The following is a 12,959-nucleotide window of genomic DNA, read 5'->3' on the forward strand; positions in this document are numbered from 1 at the left end:
TGTCATGTCTGGCTTTCTGTGACCCCATTTGAAGCTTTCTTGGCAAAGATACTGGAGTGATTTGCCATTTCCTTCTCCAGACCATTTTACAGATGAATAACTGAGGCAAACAGGGTGAAGTGACTTGTCCAGGGTCACACAGCTAGTGTATCTGAGGCCAGATTTGAACTCATGTCCTCCTGACTCTAGACTCGGTGCTCTTTCCACTGTGCCACCTAGTTGCACCATATGTGGAAGGCATATAGTACATACTTAATGAATGTTTGCTTAATTGAATCAATTAGAGCATGGAACAAGGCCAGAAAACTTGTGGGTTTGGGAAGGAAGTATTGGGGGGTGGTGACTTTCTGGTTCTGACCAAGTCTGGAAACAGATACTACTCAGGCAGCATGTCCAAATTGGTTTGGTAAAAGTTGGTGGGTGGTGATTCAGAAGAGATAATGGGTTTCAGTTGGATCTGGAACTTGGCTGAGCACACTTGGGACAGCTTAGTTCTGTTCATTAGAAGCACAGTGCTAATGAGAGCACAAGCATTGATTTAACTCCTATGGAGGATTTCAGAGAAAGAGAAGTTGGCTCAGCAGCCACACTTATTCCACTATTGGTCACAAGGATGGCAAAGCGAGGGAGTGTGGATGCTCGGGTGTGGATCTCCTTCATTACTGGAAACAACTCAAAGGGATGTCCATGAGAATGAGACAGTTGCTTCTTGGAATAATAAAGTACGGCACAGGTTCCCTGTAGCTATCTGCAAATTCCTGCCTCAAGTTTGTCATTGAGGTGTTGGAAATCCATTCTTGGAATATAGTCCACTTGAAAAATTAAATCACATTCAATGCTTACATTGAAAAAAAAAAAACATCCAACTGGCTTTTTTTGTTTTTTTTTTTTTCTCTGTCTTCTCTGTTAGATAAACTGAAATCCTGTGAACATTGCTGGGATGTTGGTTTTGGAGGGTTCTGGGTGGGCCCAGACAGGAGGTAATTAGAAAGTAGAGAGGTTTAGCCAAACATAGGGCTGTTATCCTCTTGTCTGTCCCTGGAACTGTTGTCTCCTTCCTTTGCTGTGGCTAGGCTGTAGTGAGGCAGCCTGAGCCAGGGCCCCTTCCAGATGTCCCAACAAAGCCCTCGTTTGTGCTGTCTGGGGTTTTGAAGGGGAAAGGAGGGAGGCTGGAGCTGGAGAAAGCCGTGAAGCTGCTCAGAGGAGCCAGGTCTCAAGGATGCCTGGTGACGGTGACCGAGAAGGGAGAGGACCCTCAAAAGTTTTCGGGCTCATTAGCTTCGAGCTGAAAACCAGGAAGCAGACAGAGGCATAGTGTACTAGGAACACGGACCAGGAGAGTCTTTGGTTTGTTTGTTTTGCCTTTATAACCTCTCCTCTGAAGCACAGGGTAGGAGGAAGGCAGAGAATGGTGTGGACCCAATCAGGCAGCTGTTTCCCCACTCTCCCTGTAAATCATTTCATCAATTTCTCTTGTTCTGGGATAAGGGTTGATTTTCTTGCCAGATATCTTGTTCATTCACAAGGGACCAAGAATATACTAGAAATAGGTGGATTCCCCTTTCAGAGTCTCTCCCCCCCCCCCCCCGCCTCCACATTTTCCACTGGTTTCTGAGGGCAGGTCAGTGAGTCAGACCCAGAATTGTTTGTGCATTTCCTCACTCCTACAACTAGGAAAAGAAAGAGAGGGAATGGGATTTGGGTTCATTTTTTGGCAGGGGGAAGGGATCCTTCTGTTCTATTTCTGAAATGAAAATGACGCTGACTTGCCTTGTGTAGACTCAAGGACCCTCCCTTCCACCTTGCCTCTTGCCTTTTCTCTCCTTGCTTCTTATGCTCATCTGGTGTGGATGTAGGAAAGACAAGAAGAGATGGATAGGTAGAAAGATAGATAGATAGATAGATTAGATAGATAGATAGATAGATAGATAGATAGATAGATAGATAGATAGATAGATAGATTAGATAGATAGATGATAGATAGATAGATGATAGATAGATAGATAGATAGATAGATAGATAGATAGATAGATAGATAGATAGATAGATAGATAGATAGATTAGATAGATAGAAAGATGATAGACAGATAGATGATTATATTTCACTATCACTCACTTCCTTTGTTATCCTATGCAATATTTTTCCTCTGTGATCTTATGTATTAGGATGACAAATATTATTCTGAAAAGGGGAACCTGGGCTTCACCAGATTGCCAAAGGTGTCCCAAGACACACAAAAAAGATGAAGAACCCCTGCTATAGCAGGAAGGACAAGGAAAATAGACCTTTAAAGCCCTCAAACATTAAATAGACCCAAAGAATGTTGGAGATGTGTTGTGATCATCAAATTAGAGCTGAAAGAGAGTCTATGGGCCATCTAATCCAATTTCACTTTACAGTTGAGGAAACCAAGGTTCAACATGGTGAAGTGACTTTCCAAGAGTCACAGAGCTAGTAAGAGGCCTTGGCAGGGGCAGAAAGAAGCTGAGGCCAGATCTTCCCAGCTCCAATTCACTCCCCCTTGGGCATAAGCAACAATACAATCTCTTTTAAATTATAAGCCCCTTAAGGTTAGTTAGCCTGTCTTTATGCACCATCATGTTTCTGTTTTTTGTCATTTTGGTTTTTTGAGAAGGCAGTTGGGGTTAAGTGACTTGCTTAGGGTCACACAGCTTAGTAAGTATCTGAGGACTGATTTGAAATTCCAGGGCCGATGCTCTATCCACTTCGCTACCTCGATGCTCCCACCATCATGTTTTGCAAGGTATATCCAAGCATGGGGTTCTAGGACTATATGATGCAAAGTCTGGAGTCCGGGGGCCTAAATTTGAATCCCAACTCTGCTATTGTCTACCCACTGCACCTTGGGCAAATCATTTTCTCTCCCCGAGCTCTCCTTTTGTCAGCTTTAACATGAAAGGTTATACTAAATGATCTCTAAAGTCCCTTCCGTTTCAAAATCCTACAGTAGTGATGGGAATAGTGATGCAGTTAATGGAGAAGGAAGTAGTAGGCTAGGAAGTAGATGGTCTGGGCATCTGAAGAAAGCCATTCCAAGAAGGGTAAATCTCTTCATGTAGTAGTCACTATAGGGTCATGTGCTTGGAGATGTGGAGGGAAATCTCTTACCCAGCCTCCTAGCTTCTCCCTCTCCTCCCCATCATTCAGCCCAGGAAGCCCTCTTGAGGTGAGGATGCTTGGTTACAACTAGCAGAAGATGAAACCCAAGGCCTCTGGTCATACAATAAATGGTACAATGGGAGCTTCTTGAGGGGTAGGGGTGGTTTTTATTTGTTCTATCTATCATCTATCTGTCTGTCTATCATCTATCATCTATCTATCTATCCATCTGTATATCATCTATCTATCTATCTATCTATCTATCTATCTATCTATCTATCTATCTATCTATCTATCATCTATCTATCATCTATCCATCTGTCTATCATCTATCTATATATCTATCCATCTGTCGGTCTATCATCTATCTATCCATCCATCTGTCTGTCTATCATCTATCTATCTTCTTTTATTTGTTATTGCTTCCTTTGTGCCCTCAACATGTAGCACAGTGTAGAAGTGTAGTAGTCAGAATCACCATCTATTCTTTATGGTCCTGCCTTTCTGGTCCCGGTCCTTCCCCCCCCCCCCCGCCCCGCCTTGCCAGTTACAATGCCCTTTTATTATGTCCAGATGGGAGGGGGTGACTGAGGAGCAGAAAGTTTTGGCTTTTGTGTTCGTGGCTTTTAAGGGACCCCATTCTCCAAAGTGGCAGAAACGAGGACTTCCTGGAGTAACGGAGCTTCCCCTCTTCAACAGGAAACTCCAGGGGCATTGCTGACGCCTGGAGATCTGGGCAGAAGTCCAGATTCCAGACCAGGAGGCTGAGCTGACCTTCCCCCTTCCTGAATAAAAATATAGAAGCCACTGTGGTCCTTGGAGTGCTTGAGACTGTGGGAGTGGTCTGGAGCAGGGGTGGTGGGGAGGAGCAGATTCCATGAGACTCAGCCTGCACCGAAGTGGAATTACCAACAGCCGGCACCAGCTTTGCCCTCTCTCTCTCTGTTTCTCTCTCTCTGTCTCTCTGTCTCTGTCTCTCTCTCTGTGTCTCTCTTTCTCTCCTCCTCTGGATGAATTTCTATTGGCTTGTCCTCCCCCTTGGTTTGGGATCCAGGACCTTCTCACTTGTTGGAACAAATCTGCTGTTGTGGATTGACTGTGCCTGGCTTCTAGACAACTAAACACTCAAGGTCTGTATCGAAAGGTTCTGGGTCCATTGTTCTCCACTGTAATCAGCTCCGATATTAACTCCGAGCTTAAATTGTAGGAAGAGCTCCAGAGGGTGGGGATGGAAATTGGCTGGACAAAATGACCACACTAACAGCATGTGCTTCTTAGGCTGGGAAGCTGTTGTGGCTCTATAGCTCTTGTTTAATTGCAAGCAACATTGAGGGAAGGAGGGAGAGCATAATTGTCTGACTTCCTTTGGAGAATTTCAGAAGAGATCTGAGAAACCGGGAAGTGGTGATGAAATGGGTAGTGAGACCAATGGAGAAGAATCCATGAAAAAAAAAAAGTCATTAGGCCACATGCCTTATTCATTCACAAGGGAACAGCACCTTGACCTAGGTACCAGGGACCAAGAACAAACTAGAAATAGGTAGCCCCCCCCCCCCTCCTTCCGCAGATTCCCTGCCCCTCTTCCACTGGTTTCCAGGGGTGGGTCAGTGAGTCAGACTCAGAATTGTTTGTGCATTTTGCTACTCTTACACCTGAAAATGGAGTACAGTAGAAAAAACACACCTTATTTTGATAGAGACAGAGATATTATAGATATAGATATAAATGATATAGATATAGATATAGAATACCAAAACCCCAAACAAAACCAAAAAAAGTTGTTCCGAGCACATAATTAGACAAAGTCCTATCAGGGCATTTAAGGGAACATCTGGGCTATATCAGGTCTCTGTTTACTCACATTACCAGAAGACCCGCCTGGCTGGACTTTTCCAGGCAGGCCATTCCTCAGACTGGTAAGTTGATAGAGTTCCAAATGTCACTCAGCCACAGACATTCTGTTGAGTTCTCAGGCTTTCCACAGGCCTGCCTACACTTCCCAACAGCCACTCCCCCCACCCCCAGTCTTCCCTTGTCATTGTCACCTCCTTAGATTCTGATACTAAGAGAATGCTAGCAACTGCCTGCAGCAAGTCCATTCACTTCCTCTCCCTAGCTCCGGTCAGCCTCTCTCTCCCTGGGGACTTTAGTTTCCTCATCTATAAAATGAATGGGTCGTATTGGATGAGTTCTAAGCTCCAACTTTCTGTGTGGTTCTATAAATGTTATGTGAAATTTAGGGCTGGGAGCAAGGGGGATTGGGATGGGATTGCAATCTGATGAAGCTTCATCCCATTTCTTATAATATAATCAAAACAAAGAACTTTTTAGTCTTTTAGTTTCTGGATATCATTTTGAAGTGTGATAAATTGGAAATAATTCATATTTGTGGTTTCCAGAGTCAACATCTCATAGTAGATGGAGAGTTTGTCTTGGAGCCAAGGAGACCTTGGTTCTACTTTTTGTGTGACCCCAGGTATTTACTTTCTCAGTACTATGGTTAGCTCTTTAAGACTACAGATAAGATATACCCTCCCCACATTGTTGCCTACCTCTACAATTTTCTTTGTTCTGTCTTTGGGTGCATATTATAAATCCTCAGTAAAATATAAATTCCTTCATGGCAGAAAGTGTTCTGGTTTTGTCCATATTCCAGTGCCTTGTCCTTTGTGTAACATGTGCTCAAGAGATATCTATTATATTAGAGCAACTTGTGGCCCAAGTCACACAACTAATAAATAAGTATTGGAACTGGGACTCACAACTAAGTGTCCGGACTTATGTCTAGTCTACTTTGCCACACAGTTGTCTGCTCCTGGCCCACCACCTCCCTCTCCCTCACTGATGAAGAACACTGTTTCCAAAATTAAAAACCACTTTCAAAAGTTGGACAATAAAGAGCTTTAGGACTCTGGCAACAGATAACAAACAGAAGAAATGGTGAACATTTGTATAACACTTTACAGTTTATATAGTATACATGATCTCATTGGATTCTCACAATATCCCCTTTTTTTGAGGTGAAGCAAAAAGGTGTTATAGGGGCAGCTAGGTGGCACAGTGGATAGAGCACCGGCCCTGGAGTCAGGAGGACCTGAGTTCAAATTCGACCTCAGACCTTAACACTTACCAGCTGTGTGACCCTGGGCAAAGTCACTTAACCCCAATTGCCTCACTAAAAAAAAAAAAAAAAAAAGGTGTTATACCCAGGGGCAGGCAGCTAGGTGGCACAGTGGATAAAGCACTGACCCTGGATTCAGGAGGACTAGAGTTCAAATCCAGCCTCAGACACTTGATACTTACTAGCTGTGTGACTCTGGGGAAGTCACTTAATCCTCATTGCCCTGAAAAAAAAAAAGTTATGCCCATTCTACAGATGAGGATGACTTCCAAAAATAATACAGTTAGTAAGTGGTGAGGTCAGGACTAACTGGAACTCATATCTTCTGACTCCTAGATGAATATTCCATGTGGCTTTGCAGGACATCTCATTTTAGAGTATAAACAAGGAAAAATTTAGATCTTCATCAGGTTCTATTTGAATCAAGTCATATCCCAGCTTCATCACTATGGTGATGTCTATGAGCCAGCATAGGTCCATCATGAAGAAATCATGCCGGTTTAATTTTCTTTTTCAGCAGGTAAATAGACCAAAGGATCAGACTTTAGACACACTTTATGTGGATTTTGGCAGAGTAACAGAAGGGATATAAGCATAAGTCAGTTTATCAGTTGGAGTAGCAGAAAGAATGGACAAAATGTGGAAGATGGGGTTATGTTTCCTTTTCAGTCTCACCACTTGTGTGCACTCATCCCTATCAATTTCACCTCACCATCCTCTCTCATATCTGTCCTCTCCTCTCTGTTGCTGCTGCCACCTTTCTAAATGAGGCCTTTATTGATTCAGCCCTAGACTGTTATAGTAGCCACTCTGATAGATTTTTCTCACTTCTCCAACTGGTAAACTGTTTTATATTTATATCCCTCCTTTGCTGAAAAACCTTCTTGTCTACAGAGCAAAATTCAGATGCCTATTACCTTTTCAGCCTTTTTTTTTTTCATATTACCACCCATGTACTCTACCTTCCAATCATATAAAATAGCTCACTTTTTTTTTGTGGGGCAATGTGTCTGAGGTAGAATTTGAACTCAGGTCCTCCTGAATCCAGGGCCGGTACTTTATCCACTGTGCCACCTAATAGCCCCCAAATAGCTCACTTTTTTCAAGTTGGCTTGACTTTCCCACCTCTGTACTGTTGATCACACTGTCCCCTGGCTTCTTATACCTTACTTCCTTCCCTCTATATATCCAGCAATCCAGTGACACTGGTCTTCTCCCTGTCCCACCCACATAACAGTATTGCCTGACTCTTGAATATTTTCATTGGTTATTCCCATACTCAGAAGTCTCTCTAGCTTCTCTCTCTCTCTCTCTCTCTCTCTCTCTCTCTCTCTCTCTCTCTCTCTCTCTCTCTCTCTCTCTCTCTCTTTCTCTCCTCTCTCTCCCTCCCTCTCTCTCTCTCTCTCTCTCTCTCTCTCTCTCTCTCTTTCTCTCTCTCTCTCCTCTCTCTTTCTCTCTCTCTCCCTATCCCTTCTTCCTGGGTTCTTTCATATCTTACCTAAAGTCCCACCTTCTACAAGAAACCTTTTCTAGTCTTCTTTAATCTTTGTGCTTCCCCCCTGAGATTATCTCCAATTTATCCTGTATATATCTAGTTTATAATACAGCTGTTTGCTGATTTTCTATACCCTTTCTGCCTCTCCATTAGACTTAATTGTTTAAGAACAGGAACTGTCCTTTGCCTTTCTTTGTATCCCCAGGAGTTAATGCAGTGCCCGGCACTTAGTAGGTGCTCAATAATTGCTTTCTATCCCCAAGTTTGTTGAATTCATGCTCATATATTAAAGCTGATTCAAACACCACATCCTTCTTGATGCCTTCCCTGATCCTGCTATTTAAAATGATTATCTTGGGGGCTGCTAGGTGGTGCAGTGAATAAAGCACTGGCCCTGGATTCAGGAGGACCTGAGTTCAAATCTGGCCTCAGACACTTGACACTTACTAGCTGTGTGACCCTAGGCAAGTCACTTAACCCTCACTGCCTCGCAAAACAAAACAAAAAAACAAACAAAAAATATTAAAATGATTATCTTCCTTAGCTCTCCCATAGCACTTTGTTTCACAAGTCTCTAATGCACTCATTGTGTAATATTCAATATTTATATCCACATCACTGACTAAACCAGAAGCTTCATGAGGGCAGAGACTTAAATTTTTGTATCCTTTTCAAATCATAACACAGGGTTCTCTCCACATAGTAGGCATGTAAATGTTTCTTCAATGAATGAATAAAAATTAGGTGATACTAGAGATAGGTAGATTCAGAACTGGTCGAAAACCTAGAACCAAAGATGGATGTCTAATGGATTGCTGTCAAAGTGGAAGAAAGTCTCTAGTAGAATGCCACAGGACTCATCCTTGGCATCCTTCTAGTCTACATTTTTATAATTGACTTGGATAAGTATATGTGGGAAGCAGCATAGTATAATGGATTGAGAGTTGGATTTTTAGTCAGGAAAATTGAGGTTTGAATCTCACCTCAGACGTTTGTGAGCTGTGTGACTCTGGGCAAGTCACTCAGCCTCTCTGGGCCTAGATAAGGAAGTGGAACTTGATGACCTGACCTCAAAGGTCCCTTTCAGCTCTAATTTTATGTTTCTATGATCCATGACTCTATAAATGGCTTGCATGCTGAATGGCATAAAACTGGGAGGAAGAGCTAACATGTTAGTTCTTATCAGTATTTGTGATGACCTTGACAGGCTAAAAGGATGGGCTGAATTTAATAAGATGAAATTTAATAGGGATATATATATATATAGGCCTAAACTTAGGTTTAAAAAAACTGCCCAAGAATAGAATTGAGGAGGTGTGGCCAGACAACATTTCATGTGAAGAAAAAAACAAACAAACAACTTCAGTGTTGTAGTGGATTGCAAACTCATGGTGAGTCAACGGAATGACATGGAAGCCAAAAACGGTTATTAGCGTCTTAGACTGCAATAGCAGAAATAGGGTTGAGAAGGAGCAAGGTCAACTCCTGTACCTTTCCTGGTCAAACTACTTCTTAATGTTGGCTTTAGATGAGGCTGCCATTTTTAGGAAGGGCATTAATAAGGAAGAATATAACCAATCAGAAGAAGGCATTTAGGAAAGGGAATGTTTACAAAACCATGGCATACAAGCCCAGAGAAGAGAAAACTTAGGGGATATACAATAGTTGTCTTAAAGCAGTGGTTTCAATCTCAAATTGAAACAGTTCTTATAGGCAGCATACTGACTTAGACAGCCATATATTAATATTATCCAGATTGTATTGTATTTTTGTTTATTTTGTTAAATATTTCTCAATTATGTTAATTAGGTTTAATTGCCCTGCTGCCACTTTCCAATGTATTCCTCAAAACAAAGAAGTACAATTAAGCAAAAAATTCAACATACTGGCCATATCTAACAACCTATGTGGTGGTCTGCTCCTGTAAGCTACTACCTCTTTTCCAAGAGGCGAAAGGGAGGCTTCACCATTAACTTTGTGATGTCATGATTGATTTGTATGCCAGCCCCTTAAATATTTAACAGAATCATTATTGTTAGAGTTGGAAAGGATCTTGGAGGAAAAGTCCAATGCTCTCCAAAACTTCTAAATTCTCTAAAAACAATTCAGGGTAGAGGATTACATTGATATAGGGTCTTGGAAACTTCCTCTACTGGTTCAGGTTGGAGCCTTCTCTATAACTTATGGTCTTGGAGAGTTTTCTAGAACACTGAGAAATCAAATGACTGGTCTAGGGTCACACAATCAATATGTGTCCAAAGTAGAACTTGAAAACCAGGTCTTCCTTCTCCAAAGTCAGATCTTTATGAAGTACTGACTTTCACCTATGACCAAAATGAGATAATATATGTAAAGTGCTTTGCAAGTTTTAAAGCACTACATAAATATTAATTGTCATCACCGCCACCATTACCACCACCATCATTCCATAGCCTCAGTCTCAGAACAGAAGAGGTTCACAAGGCAAGAAGACAGATATAAGATTGTGAGAGTAGGATGCTGGGAAGATGAAAGATAAAAGAAGGAATAACTTTTCCAAGCCCAAGTTTTAAGAAGAAAAGACTATTAGTGGCAAAAGTTTTTCAGATAAATACAAATTTGGCCAAACATGTGGTTGGGAACACCGATCTAGTCCCATTTCTTCACTATCAATAAATAAACCAAGACCTAGAAAGCTTGAATAACTTTTCTGGTTTCCCAGAGCTGGCTTGAACATTGATTATATTGCCTCTAATTTTTCTCCTCTCTAGGTTTCTCCATTTCTTGAAAGTATCCTTTGACTGTCTCAAATGCTATCACCATCCTGGTTGGTTCCCTTCTTCTGAACAATGTTCCCACTTTGTCAGTATCCTTCTTAGAATGTGGCACCTGGAATTCCGCACAATGCTTCAGATTCAGCCAGACAAGCAGTCTGGCTTCTAAACTTCCAATAAAATAGCCCAAGACTGTATTGATATGGGGGAGTTAGTAGCCACAGTACACTTTTATTGAGGTCCAGACAAAATAATAAATTTAAAGCTGGAAAGGACCTTTGAGGTTATCTAGAACAATCCCCCCCATTTTCAGATTAAGAAACTGAGGTCCAGAAAGTTCCATAGGCAGGAAATGCCAGGACCAGGTTTTGAACTCAGGATCTCTAACTACAAATTTAGTGAGGGCTTTTTATCACAGACCTTGCAAACCTCGATATCAAAAGATTTAAACTTGAACAAAATTGAAAAAGCAATTTAGTCTAATCTTTTACTTTTCCATAATAGGAAACTGAGATGAAATGATTTGCCCAAGGTCACACATGTAGTACATACTTGAAACTCAGATCTTCTGACTCCAAATTATGTTTTCTTTTTAAAGTTTTTTCCCCCTAACCCCTCCAGGACATTTTCAAATGAAATCCCATCTATCCCCAGAAAGAAGGGTCCAAATACATAAAAATATTTATAGTAGTCCTTTTCCTGGCAGCAAAAAACTGGAAACTAATTAGATGTCCATCAATGGGATAATGGCTAAACAAAATGTGGTATATTATGGTGTTAGAAGAAACAATGAATTTAGAAAAGCAGAGGAAGATGTATATGAACTGATACAATCAATATCAATCAATCAACAAGCATTTATTAAGCACCTACTATGTGTCAGGTACTACACTGAGTACTGAGAATAAAAGGAAAATCCCCAAATATTCCCTGACCTTGAGAAGCTCATATTATAATGGGGGAATAATATGAGCATAAATCAATGTATACAAGATACATGCAGAATAGATTGAAGGTAGTCCTATAGTCAGGAAGACCTGAGTTCAAACATGGCCTCAGGCACTGTATGACCCTGGGCAAGTCACTTAACCTTTGTTTGCCTTGGAGGCACCTAAATGGCTCAATGAATAGAGTACTGGCCTAGAGTCAGGAAGACCTGAGTTCAAGTATGACTGCAGATACTTATTAGCTGTGCGACTCTGGACAAGTCATTTAACCTTTTTTTTTTAACCTTAATCTACTGGAGAAGGAAATGGCAAACCACTTCAGTATCTTTGCCAAGAAAACCCCAAGGACAGCATTTGCATGAAATGATCTGCAGGGTTTTAATCTGAATGACTAAACAACTACAAAATCCAGCCAAAGCCTCCTGCAGAAGAAAGCACTCTAACTTAGTCTTATAAGGAAGCCGGGGATTCCTCTAAGAGGTGGATAAGAGAGCATTTCTGATAGAGGAGACAGCTAGAGCAAAGGTATGTAGGGGAGGGTTGAGCATTACGCATAAGGAACAGCAAATAGCAGAAGAGAATAGGCATTTATATAGTGCCTACTATGTGTCAGGAACTGTACTAAGTGCCTTTACAATTATCTCATTTGGTACTCATAACGATCCTCTGAGATCAGTGCTATTAGCCCTAGGTTACAGTTGAGGAAACTATGGCTGTGAGAGTTTAAATTGCCCAGGGTCACACAGTTAGATTCTTAGGCTGGATTTAGAACTCAGGTCTTCCTGACTATGAGGCTCATCACTCTATCTACTGTGCCACCAGCTGTCTTGATATGGCCAGTATGACTAGATTGTAAAGTATATGAATGGGACTCATATGTTTAAGACGACTGGAAAGATGAAAAGTGATGTGAGCATAACCAAGGAAATGGTGTACATAACTACTACTACAATGTCAACAGAAAGACAATTAAAAAAAAAGATGGAACTGAATTCTGTATAATTAAAATGACCGAGTCTGGAAAAGGGTTGAGTAAATGTACTCACTGTTGCAAAAGGTTAAGAATATTTTGTGTACTGTCAGCTATGCTTGATTAGTCATGTTGTTCAGTCGTTTCAGTCATGCCCAACTGTTTGTGACCCTGTTTTGGATTTTCTTGGCAAAGATACTGGAGTGATTTGCCATTTCCTTCTCCAACTCATTTTTTTGTTTTGTTTTGTTTTGTTTTTTGCAGGGCAATGGGGGTTAAGTGACTTGCCCAGGGTCACACAGCTAGTAAGTGTCAAGTGTCTGAGGCCAGATTTGAACTCAGGGACTCCTGAATCCAGGGCTGGTGCTTTATCCACTGCGCCACCTAGCCGCCCCCTTCTCCAACTCATTTTAAAGATGAGGAAACTGAGGCAAACAGGGTTAAATGACCTGTCCAGGATCATATAGGTACTAAGTGTCTGATCTTCTTAACTCTTTCCTTATAATAAAGAAAGTTGAGTGCCACACTTTTGGATTGTGGTGCTGGAGAAGA

General features: G+C 41.4%; 1 protein-coding gene across 3 annotated transcripts in view; it reads left to right on the forward strand.

Moving 5' to 3' along the window:
* EMP2 (epithelial membrane protein 2) overlaps positions 1-12,959 on the forward strand; it is a 54,703-nt gene that overhangs the window by 22,858 nt on the left and 18,886 nt on the right. The window contains exon 1 of one of the 3 annotated variants that reach the window (XM_043968633.1): positions 4,019-4,251. The exons of the other annotated variants lie outside the window; for them this stretch is intronic. The gene's annotated coding sequence lies outside the window, so the exon portion shown is untranslated. Of the gene's footprint in view, positions 1-4,018; positions 4,252-12,959 lie in introns of those variants that run through there. 3 annotated transcript variants of the gene reach the window in all.

Source organism: Dromiciops gliroides, chromosome 1, assembly GCF_019393635.1.
Source record: "Dromiciops gliroides isolate mDroGli1 chromosome 1, mDroGli1.pri, whole genome shotgun sequence".
Classification (NCBI taxonomy): Eukaryota; Metazoa; Chordata; class Mammalia; order Microbiotheria; family Microbiotheriidae; genus Dromiciops; species Dromiciops gliroides.